A 27,868-nucleotide genomic window follows, 5' to 3' on the forward strand; every position below is an offset into this window, starting at 1 on the left:
GCTTTTTATTTTCTTTCATGCATTGTTCCTTTAAGGGCTCAGTGGGCTGCTTTAGTCCCGACTGATTCAACAAATGTGCAGTATTGTGGGTGACCACATACCAGGAGCAGTTGCAAATATTTCTGGTGATGGGAAGAGTGTTTTAGGTCAAATTTTCTATAAGAGACTGAAATATGAATTCTTGTCAAGTGCTGGTGAAGAGGGGGTTGGGTATGATTGTAATTGTCCCACCTTGAGACCAGGAGACTTGTGCTCCCATGATAGTCAGTCATTGGTTGTGTCTGCTTCTGGGGTGAGGGTTGATACAATATCTCCATTGCTGTTACTCCCATCAGCTGGGGCAATTTTTCAGGGGAGGTATAGCTTGAGACTTTGACATCCAGCACTCACAACAGCAGGGGAATGGGAATGCGGCTCCCAACTGCATATACCACAGAGAGGCACTACTCAGAAAATGAATTCTGAACCTCAAAGAATAAGCTTTTTCAGCTTAGAGGATGCTCAAAAACTCTCTTTAAGAGTTTGGTGAGTTGTGACATCATACAGATGTCATACCCATTTTGGGGGGCAGACTGAAGATCTATAATTAGACCCTCCAAAGAGAAAAATTTGAGTTTAATATAAGGATAGAGCTTTGCAGAATGAGAGCAATATGAAGACGGAAAGTCCTGTTCTGGGGTTGTGAATTTTCCAATACAAAACCAAAAAGCAACAGGGTTATTTGATGGGCAGATAGTAGGTGATACTGGTTAGGTTCCTCAAAGAAAGAAGATAATGGTAGAGATGCCACATCCCAGAGTCCTTGATATTCTGGTCAGAGATTCAAGAAGATAGTATGCAAAGAAAATATTCAGGGCAAATACCCTCCTATTACTTTAGAGTTTTGACCCTAATCCTGAAGCCAGAATTAGACAGGCAGCCAGTATAGACTGGTAAATCAAGTCAGGTTGGATCAAAGAGGTCAATTTGAGGAGTCTGGGAAGTGGGGATTGCCTTCTGAAGGATTGAAACATTAATTCCTTCAGAGCCCTTCCTCCATCCTTACCAAGAAACCGCCCCTGCTCCAGCCTCTTGCTAAGGTAACCTGTCCTAGAAATTGCCCTTCTCTACAGAGAGTTAGAAAGTTGTTAATTAATGTGTCCTGAGCTGCACCATCCTGCCCTTCCCCCTTCAGCCCACCTATTTCCCACCTTTTGACCATCCCACCAGGCATTTCCTTGGCCTTAAGCAGGAAGGAGAATAAAGGAAGCCTAGGACATATAAAAAGGCAAGACACCCTTGCTTTTGGGGATACCAGGATACCAGCTATGGCCCCCTTCTCCCTTCTGGGAGAAGTCTATATTACCCCTTTTTAAATAAACCTGCTTTCTATGTTTGCCTCGGCGTGCTTCTCTAGTGTTTAAACTTCAACATGTGAAGAAGCAGGACTTGCCAATAATATCCAGCGGTATCAATCCCTTCTTTGCCGCAGTCTGGCTGGGCACAAATGCCGCAGTCTGGCTGGGCACACAATCACGAGCCACCACACAGCTTGTAGATTCAAACAGCAACTCTTTATTACCGAACTCACACCAGCCGTCTACAATCACGTTCTGGGGAAATCCACGTTCTCTGCCCAAATCCACACCCACTGGGCTTCTATCTCCAAAATATATTGTCTGAATCCCATGAGAACTCAAGGGGAACTCAGGCAGCAGGATACGCCCTATTCCCAGCAGGAATAATCTTAAACCTTAAACCTGGAACCTAAACCAGGAACGCCCTAATCCGCCTTGGTCCTTGAACAAGGTCACCTACATTCAATGTCACTGCAACATGGGGTACGCTGGCAAGGAAATTGTCATACCTACTTGGCTAATGGCTCCCAGCACTTCTTCATAACCAGCTCTGGCTAGCAAGGAACTGGGTCACATATGATGCTAGCTACAAAGAAGAAGAAAAAAGAACTCTAAAGGATATATCAAAATAGAACCTAAGAACGGTCATTATGTACCCCTTCTCCAAATCCCACTGTCCAGTACTGACTTTGAATCTTATTAGATACTCAAATATGTGGATCTTCTATTTGGTACAGAGAAGAGGGGAACTTTCTCATGTCCTTCATCTGGTTGTACACGAAAGTCACCTGGGACCTTTTAAAAATCCCACTCTCCAGCTCAGAATTTCTAAGAGGCAGGTGATGGATAACTACCATTTTTAAACCCCTCAGGTAGCTCATTGTATAATTAAGATGGAATGTTACTATTTTAGGGGCAGCAGTTCTCAGACTTCAGTTTATATCAGAATTACCTGGAGGAGCTTGTTGAAACACAGATTGTGGAGTTGTACCTCCACAGTGTCAGATTCAATAGGTCTGGGATGGGCCTGAAGTTTTTGCATTGCACTCAATTTCCCAGGAGATGCTTATGCAGCAGGTCTGGAACAACAGTTTAAGCATGACTGTTTCAGGCTATTCAAACAAATATGCATACCAATCACTGGAGATCTCTTCAAAATGTGGTTTCTGATTCACTAGATTTAGGATGACACCTGCAATTCTGCATTTCTAACAAGCTCTCAGATGATGCTGATGCTACTGGTGGAAAGCCCACACTTTCAGTAATAACTTGCTGTATTTCGTTTCCTCCATCACCATCCCACCCTACCTATGCTGATTGGGTAATTTAGCATTCTGCCATATAGATCTTGGGGTTAGGGGTTGGTAGATGGGAACAATAATCCATTGGGATACTTGATAAGTAGTGGCGAGCATCAGGTGACTTTAGGCTTTAGAAAAAGAGCTGGCTAGGAAACTGCCTATAGTAAGTGCAAGTGGGATATTTTCTCAATTAAATTTAAACCTTTGCTGCCAACAGGAGAAAAGTGGCAGAAAAAATTGTATATTTCAAAGTCAGTGGATTTAAGAGTACTTTTCTATGATAAAAATATTACTGTTTTTCTTGTTTGCAAAGTAAAAATTTCTGGCCATGAAGTAATATTATCATATGAAGTAAATTAAGTGAAATGAAATCAGTCAAGGAACGACAATGCGTGTCATCTTACCTGTTAATCAATTTTTCTGGTACTGTAACAGATACCTTAAAAAGAGGAAAGGTTTCTTTTGGCTCACAGTTTGGAGGTTTCAGCCATGATCAATTGGCCCCATTGTTTTGGGCCTGTGATTGGCACAGTGTATTGTGGTAGGAATGCTTGGCAGAGGGAGCTTGTTCACCTCATAGGCAGGCATAAAAGAAAAAGAGGAAGAGAATGGCATGCCACTAAACCCCTTTGATGGAATGCTTCCAATGACCTAAAAACTCCCACTAGGTTCCGCCTCTTAAGGGTTTTCACCACCTTCCAATAGCTCCAAGACTTTAACACATGGACATTTGGAAGTGTCATACAGGGGCTCTGACTCAGGAAACAGATTTGGGTTCAGGCAGGTGGAAGAAGGTGCAAGACACAGGATAGTAGATACGTTTTATTCAGTGGTGGCCATAACCTCCAGCTTCCATCCAATTCCATTTTAGTCCTCATTTTGTTCCCATTAGCCCCTGAGTCTTTTCCACAGGCCCTTTTAATATGTAGGCCAAACAAAGAAGGCACACTGCCAACAGGTAACATAAGGGGCACAGGCTCACAGGTTAATGTTTATGACCTTGAGTATGCACTCCAAATCAGAGTGTTTCTGGCCTTGACTAACCATAACATAGCCAGTTCCCAGCCCTGGCTACACACTAAAAACCTAACAGTCCACCTGAGGTCTTGGCAAGGGAGCCTAACTCTAGCCATCTGGGCCTGCCCCAACAGGGGGACATTTTTGATCCAAACCATAGCATTACTCAGCCGTAATGGTTCAGCATTACAGACAAATACTATAGTTAGTGTCAAGTATTCAACTTCTTCAAGAATGAAAATCATCCAGTGAGGAAGACATAATCAAGGAAGTCTTAAATACAATTACAAATGTTGCATCTTCTGATCTTAAGAGGAGTAATTTCCAAAATCAAATCAAGCATTTATAAACATTTTACCAGAATTGGACCTTTTCCAATAAAAGTTGTTAACCATTCTTTATAAACTCTTCTTGCTTTCTTACTGTCCTGTTAAGTCTTGATATTAATAACAACTTTATAAATTATACCTATGTGTTACAAATATAATTTATTTATGATAAACTATATCACTATTACAAATTGTTATTTATATTGACCCTTATTTATATTGTCTTTCTTTCTTTCCTATGTCCAATTTGCAGCTGTACTAATTGCCTGTCCATATCCTTTCTCCACTTTTACTGACTAAATTGTGACATTTTTGGAGTAGCATAATATTCAACTGAAATGCTCACCATTCTACCCTTCTTGCCAGACACAGTAAAATGTGAGGGGCATTCACTAGTGGAACTTTCAGAAACCTTTTAGAAGTGAAAATTGAAGTTTGCCTGAGTATTTTATCCCTTGCCTGTCATCATTCTTCTTCCTGCCTGAAACATGGACAACAGGCAGTAGTGAAGCAGCCAACGGGGACTGTAAAGTGTTTTAGCTGAGGACAAAAATCCACCTGCCAAAGCCTAGCAAAGTGCAAAGGAAGATGGGAACCAGGATGATGATACATCATGGTTTTGCAGCATTAGCCTAGGGTTGTTGACCTCCAGTCTTGTTACAAAAATAATTCCTGTTTACTTAGACCCCTGAAATCCAGTTTGTTTTTTGTAGCCCTAAACTATCCTAATACTGCTAGTCTTTGTGCATGTGTGTGTGTGTGTGTGCGCACGTGTGTGTATGTGTGTATGTGTGTGTGTGTGTGTATGTATGTGCGCACACTGGTACATAGCCCAGATGCTACTGGTGGAAAGCCCACACTTTCCATGCAAAGCATGTGCTCTGCCACTAAAAGCCATGCACCCAGGCCTATCTGCTTAATTCACAAAATCAGCTCTGTTACTGACCATAGTTGGAGCAGTAATTCTCAGACTTTAGCAAGCCTCGGAATCATATATGGAGGCAATTAGAATCATCATCTTGAAGCACAGATTTCTGAGCCCAAACCTCAGAATTCTGATTCACTTAATCTGGGAAGTGATCTAAGAACTTACATTTTTAACAAGCTCCTGAATGATACTGATACTGTTGGTCTGGGAATCACATTTTTTAAGAGCCCACTTGTTTAGATGTACAGAAAGAAAGGGAACACCCTGTCTGTCCTGGTGTCAGGGGAGGGCTTGTATGTTTCAATGTCCATTTCTTGAATCCCCTAGTGCTGTAACTCTATTTATTTAAGCCCAAAGACCCGAATGCTATTCATGTTCATCTATTGGGTGCCAGACATTCAAAATCTCAAAATTTTTGGGTAAATATTTCCAAGGCATCCTAGGTATTCCAGCAGTGGTTAGAAATGATCCAATGCTGGTCCAAATAGCTTCCTGGAATCTTATCTTCCCCTGAAGATACTAGTGTGTTTCTTGGGATCCATTTCACGTATGTCGTGAGTTTCAGGCACCAATGATTTCCTTTCACTGCATCTGCCTGTCAGGACTGCACTCCCCCAAAGTATGCTTGAGGGAACAGTTTTTCTTTTCTCCAATGAAAAGGAAATGAATTTTGAATTTTGAAGAAACTCAAGGTGACATTGTCTCACCATTCCTCTTTTGAAGGCTCTTTCATATTGTCTACTAGTACTTGCTAACTTTCCAAAGGAACCAGGGGAGATTAATATTCTTTAGAAGCTGATTTATGACCATCCACCTCGGAGAAGATGGCCTGCCTGAGTCTCTTTCTGACTCATGCTTACTGCAGAATATTCGATGATAAAAATCTTCCCTTTAGACACAGAAAAACTCACGGACAAACTCCCAGGTCTTTCTCCCAAATTTAGCAGTTAATCTTCAGGCTAAGTAGGAGAAGCAAATATAGAGTATTTATAGAGGAACTGAAATGAATGCCCCCAACTTGTATTTTTAGGCTATCTCAGGTAGTGGCTCTGTTGACCCTTCATATTCCCCGAGTTCCTCCAATTAGGAATGAGCCAGAATCCTCCCCAACTCTAAGGCCCAAACTAATTAAGATGTAAGATGCTTTTGAGAACCCACAAAATAGGGTGATCATGATGATAATAATAACAAGAATAAATTTAGTACATATATCATTATTTTAATGACTGAATCCTGAAGTTTGAGGAGGTCATTTAGTCCTAATGACCTTGTGGTAAAGAACTCAAACACTCTTCCCACTTCACAGCTGGGTAATCTGGGCAAAGGGAGCAACTTGCCCTGTGTTACAGCCACTAGTGGTGAAGCCAGGATTAGAATCCCATGGGGGAATTCTTCATCGTGTGATATGAACCACACCAAACCAAACAAAAAAATCCATCCCCAAATATAAAACAACCCGACCTAGGGATGCACTGATCTCAGTGAATTTTTTGTTTCACAATACTCAGACCTATGAAGGAAGTTGAGGCAGCATATTTATGTAAGGAGGAAATCTTGTGAGTATCAAAAGAATTCAGGTGCCTTCAGTGTTCAAACTGGGCCAGGAGACATAGAGGGCTCATTTACAATTAAAACATGTTAATTTATTGAATATAGTTTTATACTATAATGACATTTATTTATACAATATATTATAACACATAGTCCCTATGGTGGTGCTACTGGAAGGTGGTGCAAGCTTTTGGAGACAAGGCCTTGTGGGAGGTCCTAAGGTCATTAGAGGTGTACACTTCCTGACTTGTAAGTGGTTTTGCTTTACTATATGCTTCTGCCATGAAGTGCTGCCTCAATATAGACCCAAAACAATAGGGTCAATTAATCATAGACTGGAGCTTCCAAAACTGTGAGCCAAAATAAACCTTTTCTCTTTATAAGTTAACTTCTCAGGTATTTCATTATGCCAACAGGGATTTAACAAAATATACTATCGTGATTATAATATGTTGTATTTAGCATAGAATATATATGTATATATATACATAGTTTTTGAAACATCTTTATTATGATATAATTTATATATCATTGAAATATATAAAATGTACAATTCAATAATGTTTAGTATAGTCACAGAATTGTGTGGCCATTACTGCTAATTCCAGAGCATTTTCATCATTCCCCCCACCATCAAGAAACCTCCATAACCCATTAGCAGCCACTCCCTATCGCTCTCCTCTCCCCTCCCATCCTGTTGCCTGGCAACCACTAATTTATTTTCTGTCTCTATGGAGTTGCCTATTCTGGATGTTACACATAAATGAAATTATAGAATATTTAGTCTTTCGTGATGGGCTTCTTTCATGGAGCAAAATGTTTTCAAGGTTCATGAATATTTTTGATTATATTAGTAATTCATTCCTTTTTATGGACAAAACATAATCCATTGTATGGAACTTATAGCATTTTGTTTATTTATTAATCAGTTGCACATTTGGGCTGTTTCCACATTTGAATGATAATAAATCATGCTGTTGACATTCATATGTGAGGTTTTGTGTAAACATGCATTCAATTACATTGGTTATGTATCTAGGTGTGGAAGTCAAACAGCATCTCTGTGTTTAAATTTTAAAGAACTGTCAGACGGTTTTTCAAAAATGGTGGTACAATTTGACAATCCCGTAGCAATGTATGAGGGCTCAAATCCTCTACCTTCACCATCATTTGATATTAGCTGTCGGTTTAAATTTCAGTCACCTAAAGGGTTATCAAGTGGTATTGCATTGTAGTTTTGATTTACGCTTACATTATGGCTGATAAGTTGAACAGTACTCAATACATAGTATCATTGTGTAATTAATAAAACATGTTACTATTTCTTTAGCCATCAATTGGTCATTGATAGTGGAGTTACCTCCTCTCTTTATTAAACTTTATTTTGCTTTGATCATTATTTGTTGAGCATCTGTGGGTCTCTCTTTGGCCTGAGTGATTTGGAAAGTTACTGCATGAAGAGTTGAACATTATTATTGCATAGGACAAAGAATTTGGCAGATGGCAAATTATAGCCCCTTGTGATACAGGATCAGCATCTAGGAGGCTGGGCCATACAGATTCCAAAAGCAGAGAAGGATGTGTCCTGGGGAGGATGGGGAGGAAGTTGGAGAAGTTTGGGGAGGTGATATAGCATCACAGAGCCTTCACTAAGCTAAGGCTCCAGGAGAATGTGCCCCAGCACAGCCATGCATGCCAACCCAAGGGCACTGGTGAAGATGGGGCAGAGATGGGAGTATGTGGGAGTAGTGAGGGGCGGTTGGGCTGGTGTATGTATGTATTTCCTCCTCTGGACTAGAGGGGCATGTTGTCTGTAGACAGAGGGTCCTCTTTGGAGGAAGGACAAAGGCAACTTGTGCCATTGGCTCTTCCTATGTGATGCAGATAAACCTGAATTAACAGTGGGATAAATTCAGCAGCCTCTTAAACATATTCCTTGCTTGCAGTTTTAATCACTGCTATTCCCTCTTTGCACTGCAGCTAGAAATATTCTTGTAAAACAAAGATCTGCTTTTGACACTATTCTGTTTAAAGACCTTCAAGAACTTCTTTTCATTGACAACATAAATCCTAAACTCTGTAGAATAGTCATGCTGCCCTTTGTCCATATCCTTTCCTCTTGCCACTATTACATTCAATGGCGTCTTGCATCACTGGGACTTTGCAAATGTCCCCTCTGCTTGGAAACTTCTCTCTTTTCTCCTTTCCACTGACAGGCGGCCTTCTATGGCAAGAATTCCTCTCCAATCTAAAGTTCTCAGCTTAACCTGAAACCTCCCCCAGGAAACTGGATTCCCTAATCTCTACCATGTGTGCTATAGCTCCAGTTCACCTTTTCCCTATCCCTCCATCATGTGTAAGCTATATTATTGTCTGCATCCTGTAGGGTCTGTAAACTCTAGGAGGATCTAAATGGCTATACCATTCCAAAGGGGGATTCTCCTTAGCAACATCAGCCTCAGCTGAGAGATTTTTTAGAAATGGCAATTCTTGGGCCTCACTGCAGATCTACTGTATTAGAATCTCTCAAGATGGGACTCAGGAATCAATGAGAAGCAACAAACTTTGAGAAGCACCAAGGTCCCTGGCTGCTGGCGAATGGTCAGTGAATGAACAACTGTGTCAGTCCTGACTATGCTATTAATTGGCTGTGACATCTTTACAGTTGTGTAGCTTCTTATGTCTTATGCTTCTCATCTGCTTTGTGCTAACCACTTCTCACAGATACAGGAGCAAACGTGGATTTTAAAAAAAATATTGTTATAGTATCTGACAATTAATCGGTTTCTTCTTTCATGTTACTTCATTCTTATTTGTGCTTGACTGTTTTCCAGTGTGGCCTTCAAGCCTTCAGCCTGTTTTGAGACCCTTCCACAGCCATATTTGGGACTTCCCTACTTGTGTGCACAGATCCAAAAAAGAATAAATACAATGGAACTGAGAGGAGAATTTGCAGATGCATTGGATCAGGGACTTATCTGATTATGTGGGTTGATCAACATATGTTAATAGATGTCAGCACATCAGAGAGTTTTCTTTCCAAGTCTCAAGGCTACAGTCTAGGTGAGAATCATCATTTTAAAAAAAGGTTTTGGTTATCAATATTTCTCAATGCTAAACTTCAGCAATTGCACTAATATCTTTAGTAAATTTCTTAAAATTTTGGACAACATATTTCCTAGTTTTGTAGTTTGGAAGTTTTTCTTAAAAGCAAAATAAGACAGGATTCACAGATTCCTGGAATGTTTTCTTTGACTACATCAGAGTCTTGTTTCTGAATTCCTAATGGTTTCAATCAAGGTCTCATTCTCCTTAAATTGTCATTGAGTTGTTGAAGAGGGTTATAATTTCCTTCACATTTATTTGAAATTGAATGGTCCATTAAAATACACACTAACTATCTTCTAAATTGACTGGACTTCTAAGAGATTTTTCAAAAGGTATTTAAGAGGATATTAAAATAAATGATGCTTGAATGTTTAAAAGCTCCACAATTCTTTTAAAGGCTCACTTTAATTGGGAAAAAAAAACCATGCAGTATGGAAAGTGTTATAGAGAATGGCCCTGAGCAATAGGGTGTTTGTTCTTGACCAGAAGGAAGGGTAGGTGGACATAGCAAAGGAAGAGAGGTGATTAGTGGACACAGAGAGGAGTGATGGTGATTTTGCACTCTAGCATCTCCTTAGAATAGGATGCACATAAGGTCCATGAAAGGAAGTTCAATCCCAGGCTCTGAGAAAAACCTCCAAAGCGAGGTACCTTGGATCCAAGATTGTACTCCCTGGAGGGAAACTTCAAGGCTACTTTCCTTGCACAGACTGTATACAAATTTCAATAATGAACGAACAGGGTGATCAAAATTCTACTCCCTCTCCCCATAATTCTGTGCTGCATACAACTTCTTGGGTCATTTTAGGAGCTCAGAGGTAGGCAAGAAGGACTCACTGAGGCTGAATCTTCTTCAGCCCAAGTGAAACAGGAAATTGGACTTAGCTACAACTTGATTTTTTCTTCTTTTGGAGAGTAAAGCACAGTGCTATATTTTTTAGCATGAGAATTTTTGGAAGCAGAAACAAGCTGACAACTTAAGTTAAAAACCTTTCTTCCCTTTGATCTCTGTATTCTCTCCCCCCTAGTGAAGATGTCAGAATCAAGCAGACGTGAATATGTTGTATACTTTAGAGCCGTGAAAAGAATAGATGATGGAGGCAAATCCACACTGATGGAAGTTCCCCCTCTTCATTTAACAGGGACCTTCTGCTTTGCATTCTTTAAGAATGTAGGCACTGCTAAAAGATGGAGCCCAGAACTCAGGGTTGATTAAAATGTACTCTGTCTTCTTAGAAGCGTAGGGCATGGATGAAAGAACAGCTGGATTTAATGCTAGCTGTACCACTCACTGGCTGTGTGAGCTGAGGGATGTTATTTATTCTCTCTGTACTTCAATTCTATCATTTGTAAGTGAGGCTAATAACAGAATGCCCTACAATGTTAAGAAGATTATTAAATGAGCTAATATATTCATAGCACATAGAAGAGTGCCTTGGATCAGTACTCAGTAAACATTAACATCATCATCATCATTCTCATTGTCATTGTCATCATCATTATCAAACGGGACTATTTCAGTTGATCGCGTTCTGACTCTATTATTTCCTTTAAAAAATACACACACACACAAATATATATATACACACACATTTTTTTTTCATTGTAGGTGGACGCAATACCTTTATTTTATTTTTATGTGGTGCTGAGGATTGAACCCAGTGCCTCATGAATGCCAGGTGAGTGTTCTGTCACTGAGCCCCAGCCCCAGCCCCTGTATTATTTCCTTTTTCAAAACTAAAAGAACTAGATCAACTGCACTAAGATTAGCTATTTCCAAACATGTGTTTATCAGCAAAAATCTCAAATGTAAAATTCAAGAGATGCTAAGCATATGTGTATTCATGGATTTTTAGTCAAAAATCTAAGTTACTTAAATCAACAAGTGAAAATAAATTTATGAGCTTGTATTATACAACAGTCTAGGGAAGATACAGCTTTAAAAGTAGATGGATACTTGTTCAAAGTCATTAGGATCAACTTTTTTTTTTTTTTTTTGGTATCCTCTTAGTTCTGCTTCTACTCTTTCTACTCCATTCCCAGTGTTAAGGTTTTGATCTAGAATGTTCCCCAAAGGCTTGTGTGTTAAAGACTTGGTCCTCAAGGTAGCAATATTCACAGGTAGGGTTTTTGGGGAGTGATTGAATCATGAGGGCTCTGACCTTATGGATAGACTGATCCATTGATGAATCATAGCTGAATAGAGTATAGGGAGGTGATAGAAAACTGGAGGAGGTGGGACCCAGTTGAAACAAGTGGGTCCTTGGAGGTGTGTCCTTGGGGAATATATCTTGTCTCCAGCCCCATTCCCTCTCTCTCTGCTTCTGAGATTCCCTGGGGTGAGCAGCCTTATTCTACCATGCCCTCCCCATCACAATGCACTGCCTCCCCATACCAAAAATGGGAAGCAAGCTGACCATGGACTGAAACCTCTGCAACCATAAGCCATAATAAATCTTTCCTCCTTCAAGCTGATTTTCTTAGATATGCTGTCACAGTGACTGAAAGCTGACTAACACACCCAGGATCCTTTGCTCTTCTTCACAGGATGGCTACCAGCAGGTTTCAGAGCAAGACCCTTCCAAAATCCCAATGTAGTAAACAAGGAGAGAGCATCTTTTTCTTTCTTAGCATTTCTTACAAATGTCTTGATATTCACTTTGATTGATCTGGCACAGACCACATGCCCAGACCTACACTAATCACAATGAGCAGAGGACTTTGTGGTGATCATTGGCACCTTTGGTCACATGTTCTAACACTGAAGAAGCTCTGCACCTGAAGCAGTTTATCCACTAGGTTTGCCTTGCACTCTACATCTCTTGGAAATCCCTTTTTAAAATCCTGAGTGTTCCTAGTCTGAAACCCACTGGATATGGAGGTGTCTAGTATTCAGCAAGTTTCCAACGTTGCAAATCCTATCAAGGTAATTACTATGGTAGAGACAAGAGGCCTGAGTTTCTTGATGAAGCTTACATTTGAGTGTTAGGTCAGGCACCGGTGACCAAAAGGAGGCAGATTAAAAGCTGATGCACAAGGCTTTATTGAGATTTGCTCCTGGGTGAGACCCTTTAGTCCAAAAAGAATGAGTCCAGGGAGTCATGCCCAGACTCAGTCGAATTGTAATTTTATCTGGCTTAGGGCAGGAGGGGAGAGCTTGGGACAGGGAAGGGAGGTTTTGAGGGTCTCTTGTTCTCCTGGGGTTGGTGAGGAGATCTTGCTGAGCTCCATGTTCTTTCAGGATCAGTCAGGAGACCCCGCTGATTGACAGGTGGTTATCACTGCTTGTCTGTTGGTGCCTGATTGGTTGTTGCCTGGTGCTTTGTTCCCTTAGCCACCTCAACCGACCTAACATTGAGTCTCCCTGAAATTACTGCATATAGACATCCACCCTCTATAGTTCTGTGAGGCATTGCCTTATCGTTGTGTACCGAGTACACTGCTGTCTATCATAAACACATATGCATCAGTGGGTGGGACAATCATCTGAGTTGAGTTCTATATTATCCTATGTGTAATTTACCTCCTGTTCTGAATATTTATTGCAGTGCAATCAGCAGCCTCAAAACATAGTGACTTAAAACAATAACCATATATCAGTACTTATCATAGTTCTGAGGTCTACCCAGCTTTTCTGGGCATGTTGTCTTAGGGTTCTCTGTGTTTCCTTTTGCACAGAAGCTAGGGCTAGCAATATCTTGAAGGCCTCAGCACTAACATGTATGATGCCTAGACTGGGAAGATTCATATAGCCAGGACTTTTTGCTCATCTCTCTTTACCTCTCAGTGGTCTCTCTACACATTATCTCCAGCAAGGCCACAATAAAGTAGTCAGTTTTCCCATGGCAGCCAAAGAGTGAATGTTCCAAGAAAACAGGAGGAAGCTACTTGACCTTTTTCAGACCTAGCTTTGACAATCTCACAATGTCGCTTCTCCCCTGCACTCTTTTGGAGACCACTGGTGGAGCATTATACCTCCTGGGGACAACTTTGGGTCAACCTACTAAACAAGGTGCACCTATCAGTCCTTCTCTTGATGGAAATGAGAATTCAGAGGGTTATATTATCAAGGAATAGCAAGGAAAGTGGTTTCCTAAAGGATCATAAGCTAGAAAAGGAGTTTAGACATATTATATAAATGCAATAGTTTCTATTTGGGCAAAATTGACCTATTGTGAATAGCTGTGATCTCTTTTAACACTTTTTAAAATATTGTAATACCTCACTGTGGTGCAGCTTAAAATTTTCCTATGGAATATGGCTAGAATCAAGAAAGACATTCTCTTTATCATGTACTTATTAACAGTAGTGAGGCATCCTGAAGGGACTGTGATACAATCTGATTTTATTACCTGGAGTTTGAGTGCTTTCAGGAAAGAGATTATGTTATCTTCAAGGTGTGCTCCAGTGTTAATTACAAACCTTGGTATGACCTCATATGCAGGGTATAAGGGAGAATATACAAACATCCGACTGTACTAAAGCTCAGTGCTCTGCATTTTGCAACAACTAAATCCCTGTGGTGACTACCAAGTGTGTGACTATAATTACAAGACAAGGAGAAAACAAGATGGGAATGCACTTTCCAGAAGTGGATTATAAATTATAATTCTCACATATTTGCAAGAATATTTAAGAAGACCCTAAAGTGTGCAGAAGTGAACCATGCAAAGATCTATAGGAAAAAGGGGTTTCAGGTGGAGGAAACAGCATAGGAATAAAGCAAGAGATCCAGTGGGTACAAGGTGCAGGGTGACTTGCAGTAGCATATAATCAGTTGGTTTTGAGCCATTTGGTAGTGGCATGTATGGAATGAAATGAACCAGATATTTAAGTAGAATTATGTACAGCTTAGAGCCAAAGCATTGAGGAAACACTGATATCATGAAAACTCAGTAAATTCTTCCTACATAGGTAAAGATTTATCCTTGAGATCTGAGTAAAACTGAAATGACTGGTGAGGCATTTCAGAAATCAAGAAGAGTTGTGGAGGCCCAGAAGTAGGAAGGCTGTCATGAGTTCAAACTTGGGTTCCACCAGTTTTCAGAAGCAAGAGTCTGGTGGGTGACTTTTTCCTGTACAGTGAAGGTGGTGTTTCCATCTTGGCTTAAGCTGATATACTGGAAATGTGCTGAAAGACTGGAAACTTTATAAAGTTTAATCACAATATATTCCAATGGAGCTAAAGACACACAAATATAACAGAGAGGGAGGGGGGACATACTCCACTGTTTTCTATTCTGAATCAGGTAGGACTTGACTAAATTCTAATACAAGTTCTGCCATTTCCTCACCCTGCTCTCTGATATTCTGGCTGATGCTTTAAAACTGTGGACTTTGCTTTCTACTTCTCAAGAGTGGAGACTGATCCACACCCTTCAATTCTACCTTCAGCTAGTCTACTGATCTAATCAGGGTATTTTGCAGAGTCTTATTCTTCTAGGACATGCTAAAAGTAAAGAGGTTCCCCTTTGACCCTCTCATGGACCATATCTTTCAGTAATGTAAACAAAATTTCAATGAGGGTCATAGACCTGCTTCTCATGATTTCCTCTTTCTTCTTAAGGTATCTCTAACTCTTGTTTACTTCTCAGTCTATGGATAGTACTCAGCCCATTACTGGAATTTGCTAAGCTTAAGTTCAGCCTTGTGGTCCTCTCAGCCGAACTGAGAGAAGGTTTGTTTAGCAGAGATGAAATGAGCTCTCCAAACCCATGACTCTTCCTTCCTGGCTCCACAGTTAGACTACATTTCCCAGACTCCTCTACTGTTTCTTGAGGTCATGCGTCTATTCTATTCAGCATAATGTATCCCATGAAAAATTTCCCATGAGTGATCTTCCACTTTCTTCTTTTCCCATGTAACTGCTGAGTGAACAGGATTTTAATGAACAAAGATGAGAAGTCAGAGATGAAAGAATTTGGATCTCATCAACTGGAAGAATCTACATTGGACTGGGTATTAATTAGAAATAAGTTTTTATGTCATTGGGATACTGAAATTACAGGGGTTTCTTGTTATCATCCTCATAGCAATTATGTACTGGGTACTATTATTCAACAGAAGAAGATTCTGATGCATAACGATTTTAAGTCACTTGCTTCGGCTTATCCAGCTCTGACACTTGGGAACCAGGTTTCTAACACAAGGCACAATGCCCAAGCATGTTACTGTCTCCAGGGGTTTCTAGTTTTGGGGTCACATGTATGTGGTCCTGGAAATCAAACTAGGAAATCCAGGAAGAATGGTGGGTAGCATATTTCTCTTGGAACATCTGCATGGCATCCTTTGGGTCTATCATTTCTTTAGTCGCAGGTAAAATGGGCTACAGAATTTTTTCAGGCTACATTGAAAAAATTAATTTAAGTGTTAATTTTATAGAATAGAAAGCACTTAGGATTTCACATCAGAAGATGTGAATTTTAGAATTAAGGAAACAATGGGCCATGATGGCACAGATTTTGCCAAGAGATCATTGGAGGTAGCTGCATGCAAATAGAGCAGCCTGCCCCATGGTTGTCCAAGGCAGAGGAACAGCTTCAAAACTCATTACTGCCTCAGCTTCCTGAGGCTTGCATATTGCAAAGGAACTGGAAGAGGTGCAGAAGTCCATATACATAGGCTTGGAACAGGGGATTAAAATATGCAACTCCAGGTGAGCCTTCAGGCCAGCAATGTGCTGAGGCTTGTGGGCATACACCCCACTGTTAACAGTTTGATGGTTTTATCCCCAAATAATAACCAGCTGGTGGAGTTTTACTTCCTTGTTGACTTTTGTGCTGCCACCTGGGGAGTCTTAGTAACTGTCAACAAAGATTTAGAACACTAATAATGTGTCAGGCGCCAGTGATTGACTCTGAGCAGGTACTAAAATCCAGCAAGTTCCAATGGGCAGCTGGCGTGGGGGACCCTAACCATAGGATATGGTGGAAAGTAGGAAAGGGCCAGGAACCATGAGGTGGGGTGATAAAAGGAACCTGGTGTTGCTGAAGCCCCCTGTTCAGGGCCCAAGGCTTAGGCAGTTTTAATAGATGCTGTGGATAGTCAGGGCCCCCAACCCCAGATGCTGTGAGTATTGGCTGCTAAGGGTTCACAGAGATACCCTTCCCAAGAACTGCCCTAAATTGATGACCAAGAAATCACATGACCTCCATCCTCCCGCCCAGAGAAGCCTATTGCAATGATACAGGAGTACAAAAGGCCAGGCCCCTGGCTTAAGGTGGGGATCACTGGGGCAACATTGTGATTTCAGCTCCAGAGCCTCTCCTAGATCAGACCAAGTTTAGATTTTACCTGACTGCAGATCTTCCCTGGCTTTCTTCCTTGGGACCTGCCTGTTTGCCTCCCTTAGATGCTTCTCCTGAGAGTCCTACCTCAATAAACCACGTACCTGAGTTTCCTTTTCTTGGTCTCTGTTTGTGGGAAGCTGACCTAAGACAGAATTGGGTTTTAGGTCCCTGTCATCATGGTTCAACTTGGCAAGAAATGGGCAGGACTTTGGAGCAGGAAGTCCCTAGAGACATGTATTCAGAACAGATCCTCCAGCTCTGTCTGTATGGAAGATGGCAGGTAGTGGCTGAAGGCATATTTTGAGAAGCAGGTATTCAGCACCCAGGAAAAATGAGTGGGCAAAGAATGACTATTAGGGTCTTAAACAGGGAAGTAAAACCAGAGCAGATAGGAGGAAAGCCAAAGCTAGTATTGGAGCCAGGTCAGCAAAGTCAGGGATAGGAAATGCTATGACTTGTTGGATACACAGGGGGTCTGAGCTCATGTCCAACATACCCAAATCTTGGTCTGTTTGTGGTAAAGCCTCATCAATTATTAGTCATGTGAACATGGGCAAGTTAATCTTCATATCTAAACCTCAGCTTCTTTGTGAAACAGCATGTAGCATGCACTCAAGAAATAGTAACTATTTTATTAGACAAATATTATTCTAAGCCACAATGGGTAACAGAATTTTCCATCTGCTATAGGGTGGGCCTGGATTTCTAAAGAGGGACCACCTGTAGATCCAGACTTAGAAAACAAAGAAATGGGAAATCATAGAATGTGAATTAGAGGTTGAAATAATTGTCAGACCAACTAGAAAGCCCATGATGGCTTGTTTGACTATCTGTGGTCCTACATATTAAGGCCCAGAGGATCCAAGTTGCCTTTTGCATTGCTGGAGCTAGTTTTAAAGGAATTAAACCTCTGCATCCCAATGAGGGAGAGAGGGAGAAGAGAGGCCAAGAACATGCAGCAGTGAGCTGTAAGCTAAAAATCCTCCAGATTGAGTCAATATGAATTCAGAATTGGACTCAAGAGGGTCTATTGAGGACAGAAAGTTGGCCAGTCAATATTATTGACCTAAAGTCTGCAGTTGTAGGAGAGTTTTCCCCTCAACTTGCTTGGCAGACATTACATTCACAATGCCAGGTTCCCAGTGTCCAATAAAACTAGAACTTCCAAAGATAAGAGCAGCAGCAGAAATATTTAGACTTCAAGGATTCTTTCTCCAGCAGCACTTCGTAATCTGTCTGTACTTCTAGTTCAGAGATGTGTGGTTCTTATATTAGGAACTGTTTCCCAGAAAAAGACCTGGAGATGAGAGTTCATGTGCAACTGGACTTACTGAGGAAGTTATCTCAGGAAAAACTGGGCATGGAATGCAGGAAAGAGAAGAAGCCACGCAGAGTTCCAGCCTCGGCCTGATCCCTGCAGGGGAGCTTGGGAGTATAAATTACACCTTAGATTTTATCCCAAATCCAAGGCGAAGGAGCTGGACTTCGAATTTTCCACACCAGTCATTGGAAAAGGGCCATCCTTGAGGACTGTATTCATCAAATTTCCATGGCTATGATGAAATAGCTGAGAAAATCAACTTCAAAAGAGGATACCATGGCTCATGGTTTCAGAGGGTTTAGTCCGTAGTCATGTAGCCCTGTGGCTTTGGGCCTGTGGTGAGACAGAGCAAAGATTCTCAGCTCATGGCAGCCAGGAAGGAGAGAGAGAGAGAGAGAGAGAGAGAGAGAGAGAGAGAGAGAGAGAGAGAGATGCCAGGATCCCACTATCCTCATTTAAGGGCACCTTCCCCCCATGGCCTCATTTACTTCACTGGGCCCCACCTCATGAGGATTCCCCTACCTCCCAATAGCTCCACTTGTGTTTCTGAGTAGCTACCCCAGTGGCTTGAGGGGGTCCTCCCTAGATAGTTATAGAGATGGATAATTAGAAGTAAAATACTTTGAAGGCAAGGTAAAGCACATTGAAAGATAAAAGTTATACCACCACACTTAGGATTATTTGAAAGACCTGGAAAAGGCTTTATGTTTATGTAGATAGTTTATTCTATCTGTTAATGTCATTAAATGGGGATGGCTCAGAATGTAGCATTAGAAGGTGAGATTTAGTCCTGGCTGATTTATACAAACTTTGTGGCCTTTGATGAAGCCACTCTACCTCCTGGGGTCTGAGTTCCTACATTTGTAAAATGGATTTATTATTTTTGAATTTTTAAAATCAAAATGGACATTTTTTTGCTGGTTCTATTGTTCTTTAATACAGGTATATAGGATGGTATTGTTTTCAATTCTGTATTATATTTTCATCAGTTTTTTTCCCTTTATATTTCAAGCCCATAGTGTTGATCATTCAAATGCAAGGCTGTGTCCTTTATCATTATGCAACGTCTCTTCTTATGCCTTTTGGCCAATATCATTTGGCATTAATATTGCCATATCAGCTTTTTTTTTTTTTGGTTAGCAATTGCCTTCCTTTCCTCCCCACCCATTTCTGTCTTTCCAACCTTTCTAGACTATTACTTTAGGTGTATCCATTGAAAACCACATTTTTTGGGACAGGATCTCACTAAGATGCCTCAGATTGCAATCTTCCTGCCTCAATCTCCCAAGTATCTGGGATTATAAGCATGTGGCACCACAATCACCTTAACTATAAAAATTATTAACAATATTTAAGTTGTATAGTATCTTTGCTTTCTTCCCAAGTAACTCAGGAACCTAGCATGCATTAGCCATTCATTGAACATCTTTGCCATCTATATTTTCCTTGATATTTGAATTCTATTTAATTATAAGAAAAATACCATTCTTTTTTAAAAAGTTAACAATAAATTAAACTTAACATATTGTACCAAATTCTCGACAAATTATTATTTATTTCTTCCATCTTATCCCTCTATTGTTCTCAGGATATTTTTTCTTCTTCATGAGATATATTCTTTTTTCAAAAATTTTGTAGTTTTGCATGGACAGCATACCTTTATTTTATTTGTTTATTTTTGTGTAGTGCTAAGGATTGAACCCAGTGTTTCATACATGCTAGGCAAGCGCTCTGCCACTGAGCTGTAGCTCCAGGCCAAGATACATTCTTGGTAGTTATTTTAGTGACATTCTCTGCAGAATATCTCCTTTATTATTTTCATTCCATTCAAGAGTGAATTAATTACCAATGTAGCTCTCTTTCTTAGCATTATTTCTTCATGTGTTTTAGAAATTTAGTATCAAATGGAGTCTCTTGCTATCTGTATCTCAGGCTTGCAGATTTCTATTTAAATCTCTTCTTCCACTACTTAAGAACATCCAGTGAAAAACCAGGTCTTACATTGGTAGCTCACGTGCTTAGCTTCACTGCTATTTAGTTTTGTATAAATGATTCAGTTCAGACAGTGGCTTTAACAGATTATTTCAGTCATCTTTCACAGATGAGAAAACTTCAAACTTGCTTCTGGTTTTAAACAAGTTTGAAAGTGAATCTCTTACATCCCATGGAATACTTGTATTTTTGTTATAGGAACCCAGCTATCTCCATTAGCTTCTAGATCTAGAATTGAGTATGCAAACTCAATCCCAGTTATTCCTCTGGAGTCTCATCTATTTCCAGTCTTCAGAGGTATTTATCTCCATTTTAGGATGACTCTGTTGTACAAATTATTCCTTTTTGGTATCATATGTTGTATTAGTCAGATGCTGCTATATAAAAAGCCACCCCTGAAAAATGAGTTTTATATAACAGTCATTAATTCTCATTAGTAGTTTCTGGAGTTGGTTTAATCTGTACTGGGCTCAGTTTGTAAATTTTGCTTTACTCTGCAGGAAGTGAAATAGTGGATAAAACCCCTGGCTTCTTTGTTCTTTTTCTACTCAGTCTTCTATTGGTGTTTCCAACAGCAAAGCTGAAATTGAAGCCAGAGAGCATGGATCCATTGATGAGTTCATACATGCCAATCTCTTGGGCACAGAGTAGAGTGGAGAGGATGAGGGGAGGCAACAGAACATATGCAGCACATGACCCAAGGGGAGTTGCAATCAGATGGAAAATCACTGGAAGACACAGGGCATATGCAAACACAAAACAAACAAGACTCATAAATCTCAAAAAGATGTGATTACTTAGCACATATTTTAGAAACTCAATTTTTTTTTTTGCTGTTGGAAATTAGAAATTATTGTTCCAGACAGGAGATATAGAAGAAGAGGTAGCCCACTATTTCCAAGTGGGAAACCCTGTCATCTTTGAAAATTCATCTTGCATTCAAAGAAATATTTGCCATTTGGACTTTATGTCTTATTGAGATAATTTTTTTTTATTGAAAATCATGAAAAATGGGCATTGAGTGGATGATGGAGTGGCGATGAAGGAATCTATTGAGTTCTAGCTCTGCCATAGTCATATTCTGTGATCCTGGACAATTCATGTGGTTTCCTGAGCCCCCAGTTTCCTCTAGCAGAAGATGAGGAGTTTGAATCAACACTGAAAACTCAATCTATGTATTATAGATGGGACAAATGATTTGCAGTTTTAAAAATTTATTCAAGAATATTTGATGATGACTGCCCATATCCTGGTCTCTTTGCTGAATCACTTAAATTATAGGAATCTTGAGAAAGACCTTTATATTTTCCATCTTCCCTACCCTAATTCTAAAATCCATAATTTTTATCCATGTGTCTCAGGCAAAGGAGAGTCATCTCTGACAGATACTCAAGGCAAACTAGAGTTTGTTAATGGTGAAATGAAATAAAAAGAAAAAAACTAGAAGCTTGTAAATTTAGATTTCCAGTGAGTATACTGATTTTCTGGCCTAACAGACATCCCAGTAATTATTTAAAATTATGCATAATTTACCTTCTTTCATTTTCTATGCAATTGTCAGTTTTAAGGTCAGAGTTTGACAATTTATTGGTTTGTCCTGCAGAAATAAATTGGGGGCATTTGGAGCTAAAGTCTTTAATGTGTGCAGTTGGGCCATAGATGTGAAACTGCCTCCTATTTATAGACGGGCAAGCTTAATTGTTGCTTTTCAATCTAAATAGAAAGACTCTATTTACTGCTGCTTTTAATTGTAGCAAGCTGGTGAAAAAGCATGCAGAGCCTCTTCAGTAAAGGCAACTCAATAAAAGCATTTTGTCAGTAAATTATTATTGCCATCATGCAAATCATGCACAGCATTCAAATATAAGGCAAGCAACAACTCAATTTCTCCTTCTCATGGACCTGCGATACTGCTTTTATATTTTCTTAAGTCATCCTTTTTTGCCCCTTATTTTCATACAACATTAGAGCTTATAATGGGATGGTGGTTCTCCTTAATCTCTAGGCTTTCTTTTACAGATGAAAATCTGAGTTATCTATTGGGGGCTGAGACATGATTTCCTTGGAGTAATTAAAAGGAAAGGTTATCAGGGAAATCACCCCTTTCCGGTGTGTGCCTGGTCAGAAGAGGACTATAATCCACACTGAAACTTTGCCTAGGGAGTTCTCTTTTATAAGGCTCTTCTGAAAAGTTTTCTTTCACCTGTGGCATTTTATCCTCAAACCCTGGGAATTGAGTGTAGTATTAGGATCCAATTCTGATCAGAACAAAATCACAAACCAACACTGTTTGAAAAAAAAAAAAAAAAACTCTAGAAGGAAGACCTTCATGTGAGGAGGTAGGGATGCACACAGGATTGTATTTTACAAAAATGACCATGGCAGTATTTCCAGCCCAACAGACTCTTCCAGACCTTGGTGCTCCCCATCAAAAGGAGCAGTCTGTTTTCCCTTCTTTTGAATCTTGACAATCTTTATGAATTCCTCCACAAGTAGAATGCAACAGTAGTGATTTTGAGTAAGTTCTGAGGTTAGGTCGTAAAAGGTGCTGTTTCTACTTAATCTTTCTGAATGCACACATTTAGAACCCAGCCACCATGTTGTGAGGAAGCCCAAGCCATGTGAAGAGGGTCCATGTAGGTGTTCAACTGATGTTCCAACTGACAGCGGGGTGAGACATGCAAACGAGACACTGAACTGTCCCTAATGATGACAAGTACAGCTGGAGTAAGCTTGCCCTGGCAAAACTGCAGATTCATGAAGAAAGTAAGTTGTTTATTTAAACCACTAAGTTTTGATATAATACATTTCACAGCCATTTTAACTGGAAATAGTGTGATAAAAATACTATTTCTTTGTGACTCATTCCTCCTTTAAAATATGTCCCTCCTTTCCTTGACTAAGGTCCCTTTGACCTTTTCTTTCAGGCAGTTCTGCTATTAGCCTTCTAGTGATGCTACTACTATTTCCAATACTATTGATATCACCTCTACTGCTATTATTTAAAGTAAGAAGATAATTTTATAGCTAATGCCAAATATGCACCTATTGTATGGATCTAAGTTTTTAGCATATATTAAAATTTTTATTATTCATATCAACCCATTATTACTGAATTATAGTCTCCCAAGATTCATATGTTGAAATTCTAATGTCCACTGTTTCAGAATGTGACATATTTTGAAACAGGGTCTTTAAAGGACCAAAATGAGGTCATTAGAATAAGTCCTAACCCAATAGGACTGTGTGCTTATAAGAAGAGATTAGAACACAGACACACATGGAAGAAAGATCAGGTGAAGATACAAAGAAAAGATAACCATTTAGAAGTCAAGGAGAGAGGTCCTAGGAATAAATTAATATTGCTGACACTTTGACTTTGGACTTCCAGCCTCCAGAATAGCTGGAAAAGAAATTTCTGTTGTTCAAGACACACCGTCTGTGGTACTTTGTTATGACAGCCCTAGAAGCCCAATACACCACCTTACAAGTAAACTATTCAAAACCTCAGATGAAGGATTTACAGATAAGGAAGCTGATGTACAAAAAAGATGAGTAATTTTCCCAAGATTATAAAACTTAATTCCCTTTCAGAAATAAGGAAGTGAGGGCCCAAGAATTTGACTTATAGTTTCATAGCTTAAAGAAAGATTTGAAACTAACTAGAAAAGTCAAACCCAACCCTGTTTTTGCACTACTTAGTGTCAGAGTCCTCAGACATATGTCACTTAGTCCCAATTTACTGAATTAAAAGAAGGAAGCAGTATCACTGGGCACCTAACTGCCTATATAGCAAATACTACCTCATTTTGTCTTCCTAAAAGAATCTCAGTTTTGTCCAAGTAATTAGCCCCTGGACTCAGAGGAATTCCCTCAACTTCAATAATGAATCTGATTGGACTAAGGGTCATCTCACTTCTCCACCTATGATTGGTTTATGTTATGGTTTGGATATGAGGTGCCCCCCAAAAGTTCATGTGTTAGCTCAGAAATGTTCAGAGATAGAATGATTGGATTATGAGAGCTGTAGCCTGATTAGGCAATCCTGGTTTCAATGGACTGAGTGGTCATTGTAGGCAGGGGGGGCATGGCTGGAGCAGGTGAGTCACTGGGGCTGTGCCTTGGAAGGGTGCATCTTATCTGTGGCACCTTCCCCCTTCTCTCTCTCTCTCTCATTCTCTCTCCCTCTCTCTCTCTCTCTCTCTCTCTCTCTCTCTCTCTCTCTCTCTCCTGGCTGCCACAAGGAAAGCAGCTTTTCTTTGCTATGCTCTTCCGCCATGACATCCTGCCTTGACTTGGGAACAGAGCAATAAAGTTGGCCATCTATGGAGTGAGACCTCTGAAACTGTGAGCCCCAGATAAATTACTCTTCCTCTATGTTGCTCTTCTTAGGTATTTTGGTCCCAGTTATGCAAATCTAGATAAAACAGTTTATAAAAAAAAATCATGTGACCCAGTTCTGGCCAACGATATGTGAAGAGACATTTGTTGGAAATTTCTGGGAAAGTTCTACCTCACTTTTTGGAATAAGCTATTCTCTTTCTCTGCCCCAGATTTGAATGGAGGTGTGTGAATCCACAATTGTGCCCTGGAAGAAACCAGTCTTAAAAATGAAGCCAATAAAGAAGAATGACTTTATGGCATTAGCAGGTAAAAGGATGGATCTAGAGACCCTTATGCTAAGTGAAATAAGCCCATCCCAAAAAGCCAAAGGTCAAATGTTCTCTCTGATATGTGGATGCTAACCCACAACAAGGTGTGGGGAAGAATATAAGTTCAGTGGATTAGACAAAAGAGAATAAAGGGAATGAAGGAGGGGATAAGAATAGGCAAGACAGTGGAACGAATCTGACCTAATTTTCCTGTGTACATATATGAATACATCACAGTGAGTCTCAATATCATGTATATCCACAAGACTGGGATCCTAATTAGAATAAGACATATTCCTTGCTTGTACACATATATTAAAATAGATTCTACTGTCATGTATAATGACAACAACAAAAAAATGAAGCCAATCATGTGAGTTGAAAACATAAGTAATGTAGGGAGAACCTAAGCCCTAGATAATACCATTAGGATACTGAGTCAACCAATGCCTATTTAACTTCTTATTAAATAAACTTAAGACATGCCCTCTTTTAAAATGCTGGTTTAGGGTTTATTGAAATAACTGAAAGTTAATGGCTGCAAAGAGCATCCCAATAGAACCAAATGCCTCTGATAGAGTAAATGATCCCTACTCTCTTCCCCCACAGCACCCCATGGACTTTATTCTTTCTTTCTTTTTAGGTTACAAATGGCTAAATTGTTTCTCTCTCATGTGAAGGACCATGCAATGAAATCTTTGCAACCACTCCAAACCGGTCCTAAAATAGAAAATGTTGAAAGTGAGACCTGAGGGTGATCCATTCTCCACAACACAGATTTCATGAGGTTATTTGACAGCACTCTTGTAGCAGGAGAGGGAATATGTGGGATTTCCTTGGTCTTTTGAATGAGGAGTAGCATAGGAAAAGAGATTGGGCTCTTCTTTTCTCTGGTAGTGTTCTTTGCTTATATTGCAGGGATTTAATGTCAAATGGTGAAAATGAAATTAGTTTTCAGTCTTAGTTAGGTAATTATTTTTCTGAACTACCAGAAGAAATGGACTTTGAGACATTATGTACATAATAAAAGCTTTCATATTACCTAATGTTTACATAAAGCCTTAGTTCTTATATGTTCAAAGTTTTTCTTCCAATTAATGTAATTTATATCTGTTATCAACTCTGGGTGATACTATTAGTTTTGTCAATTGCATTGGACAAATGAGTTTGTACAAATGAGATTTTCCCAAGTTGGTTGAATCAAGACTTGAATCTAGGTCTTCCTATTCTCACTCAGTGCTTTTCTCAATAATTTCTACACATGACCTCTTTCATTCTTCAAAACCACTTTAGCCTTTACCTTTTTAAAAAATAAAATATTTTGAGATCATTGTTCATTCACACAAAATCATGAAGAAGGATATAGAAAGATCTTGAGTACAGTTTATTCATCCCCCACCCCCATTATATTTTGCAAAACTACGGTACGGTACATCATTACAATCAGTGTGTGTGTGTATATATATATATATATATATATATATATATAGTTGTAGATGGACACAGTATATTTATTTTATTTATTTTTATGTGGTGCTGAGGATCAAACCCAGTGGCTTCACGTGTGCTAGGCAAGCATTCTACCACTGAGCCTCAGCCTCAGCCCATACACCAGCATATTGATATTGATATTGATTCAGAACATATTGTTTCTATCCCATAAAGATCATGCATGCTATACTTTTATATTTATATTTATGTATTTATATTTATATTCTTAGCTCGTGTTAACTACTAATATGATTTTCATTTTTTTAATTTCTCATTTTAAGAATGCTATATAAACAGAATTGGAATTGGCTTTGTTTTACTTAGCTAATGCTCAGCAGATTCATTCAGGTTGTTGCATGTACCAATAATTTATTCCATTATGTTGCTAAGTAGTATTTCATGGTATGGAATGGTTTGTCATACCATTCATCCCTTGAAGGACATCTAGGTTGTTTGCAGTTATTAACTATTAAAAATAAATGTGTCATAAATATTCATGTACAGGTTTTTGTGTGAACATAAATTTTTATTTCTTTGGGATAAGTGCCTAGAAGTGCAATTGCTGGGTCACACAGAAGTGCATGTTTATTTAAAATAAAACTGCCAAACTCTTTCCAGAGTGACTGTACCACTTTATTAACACCAGCAATGTCCAAGTGATTTAATGTCTCTGCATTCTTGTCAATTATTTAATGTAATTGATTTTTTAAAATTTAGATATTCTGATAGGTGTTTAAGGGTATCTCATTATGGTTTTAATTTTTTTCTCCTAATGACAAATTATGCTGAGCATCCTTTTATGTGCTTATTTGCCATTACTATATCCTCATCAGGGAAAGATCTCTTCTTGTCTTTTTCCTATTTCTAATTGGATTGTCTGCTTACTGTTGAATTTTAAAGTTTTTAATATATTCTAGTACTAGTCCTTTGTCATATATGTGGTTTGAAAATATTTTCTCTCACTCTGCATCTACTCTTTTTATCCTTTTAAGAAAATCTTTCGCATAGCCAAAGTTTCTAATTTTGGTGCTTCATTTTATCAACTTTTCCTTTTATGGATCATGTGTCAAATCTAAGGACTCTTTGCCTAGTCCTATATCCCAATAATTTTTCTTTTCCATTTTATATCTGAAAGTTTTAAGGCATTATATTTTACATTTAAGTTCTACAATCAATTTTTTTTTTGTATAAAATGTGAGACTTGGGTCAAAGCTCATGTTTCAGCTTATAGATGTCCAATTGTGCCATCATCACTTGTTGAAAAGGTCTATAGGGATCCCCTGTTTCATTCCTGATATCCTCCCTCTCCTCACTTTCTTCCTCCCCTCTCCCTCCCTCCTTACCTCCCCCCTTTATTTGTCTTGATTGAAGTTTGCAAATTTTCATTGGTGTTTTTAAAAAGCCAGCTTCTTATTTCATTGAGTTTTGATTTTCAGGTTCTTCTTTATCTATGTTCTTGAAATGAGAGGTTAAATTTTTCTAGTGTTTTTTTTTCTATTTGTGACAGATGCAATAGTGACATGCCTTTCCCTCTCAGTACTGCTTTAACTGC

The 27,868-nt window shown here is 39.3% G+C and overlaps 1 long non-coding RNA gene across 1 annotated transcript; it reads left to right on the forward strand.

Moving 5' to 3' along the window:
- The first annotated feature begins 7,265 nt into the window (after positions 1-7,265).
- LOC124085454 (uncharacterized) lies at positions 7,266-25,828 on the forward strand. The gene is made up of 5 exons (XR_006849430.2): positions 7,266-9,526; positions 11,181-11,250; positions 22,759-22,939; positions 24,727-24,823; positions 25,469-25,828. It is a non-coding gene; the product is annotated as an uncharacterized LOC124085454 (long non-coding RNA).
- The last annotated feature ends 2,040 nt before the right edge of the window (positions 25,829-27,868 follow it).

The sequence above is a fragment of the Marmota monax genome, unplaced genomic scaffold, assembly GCF_021218885.2.
Source record: "Marmota monax isolate L192 unplaced genomic scaffold, Marmota_monax_Labrador192_F-V1.1 WCK01_AAM20220418_F8-fsc00014, whole genome shotgun sequence".
NCBI lineage: Eukaryota > Metazoa > Chordata > Mammalia > Rodentia > Sciuridae > Marmota > Marmota monax.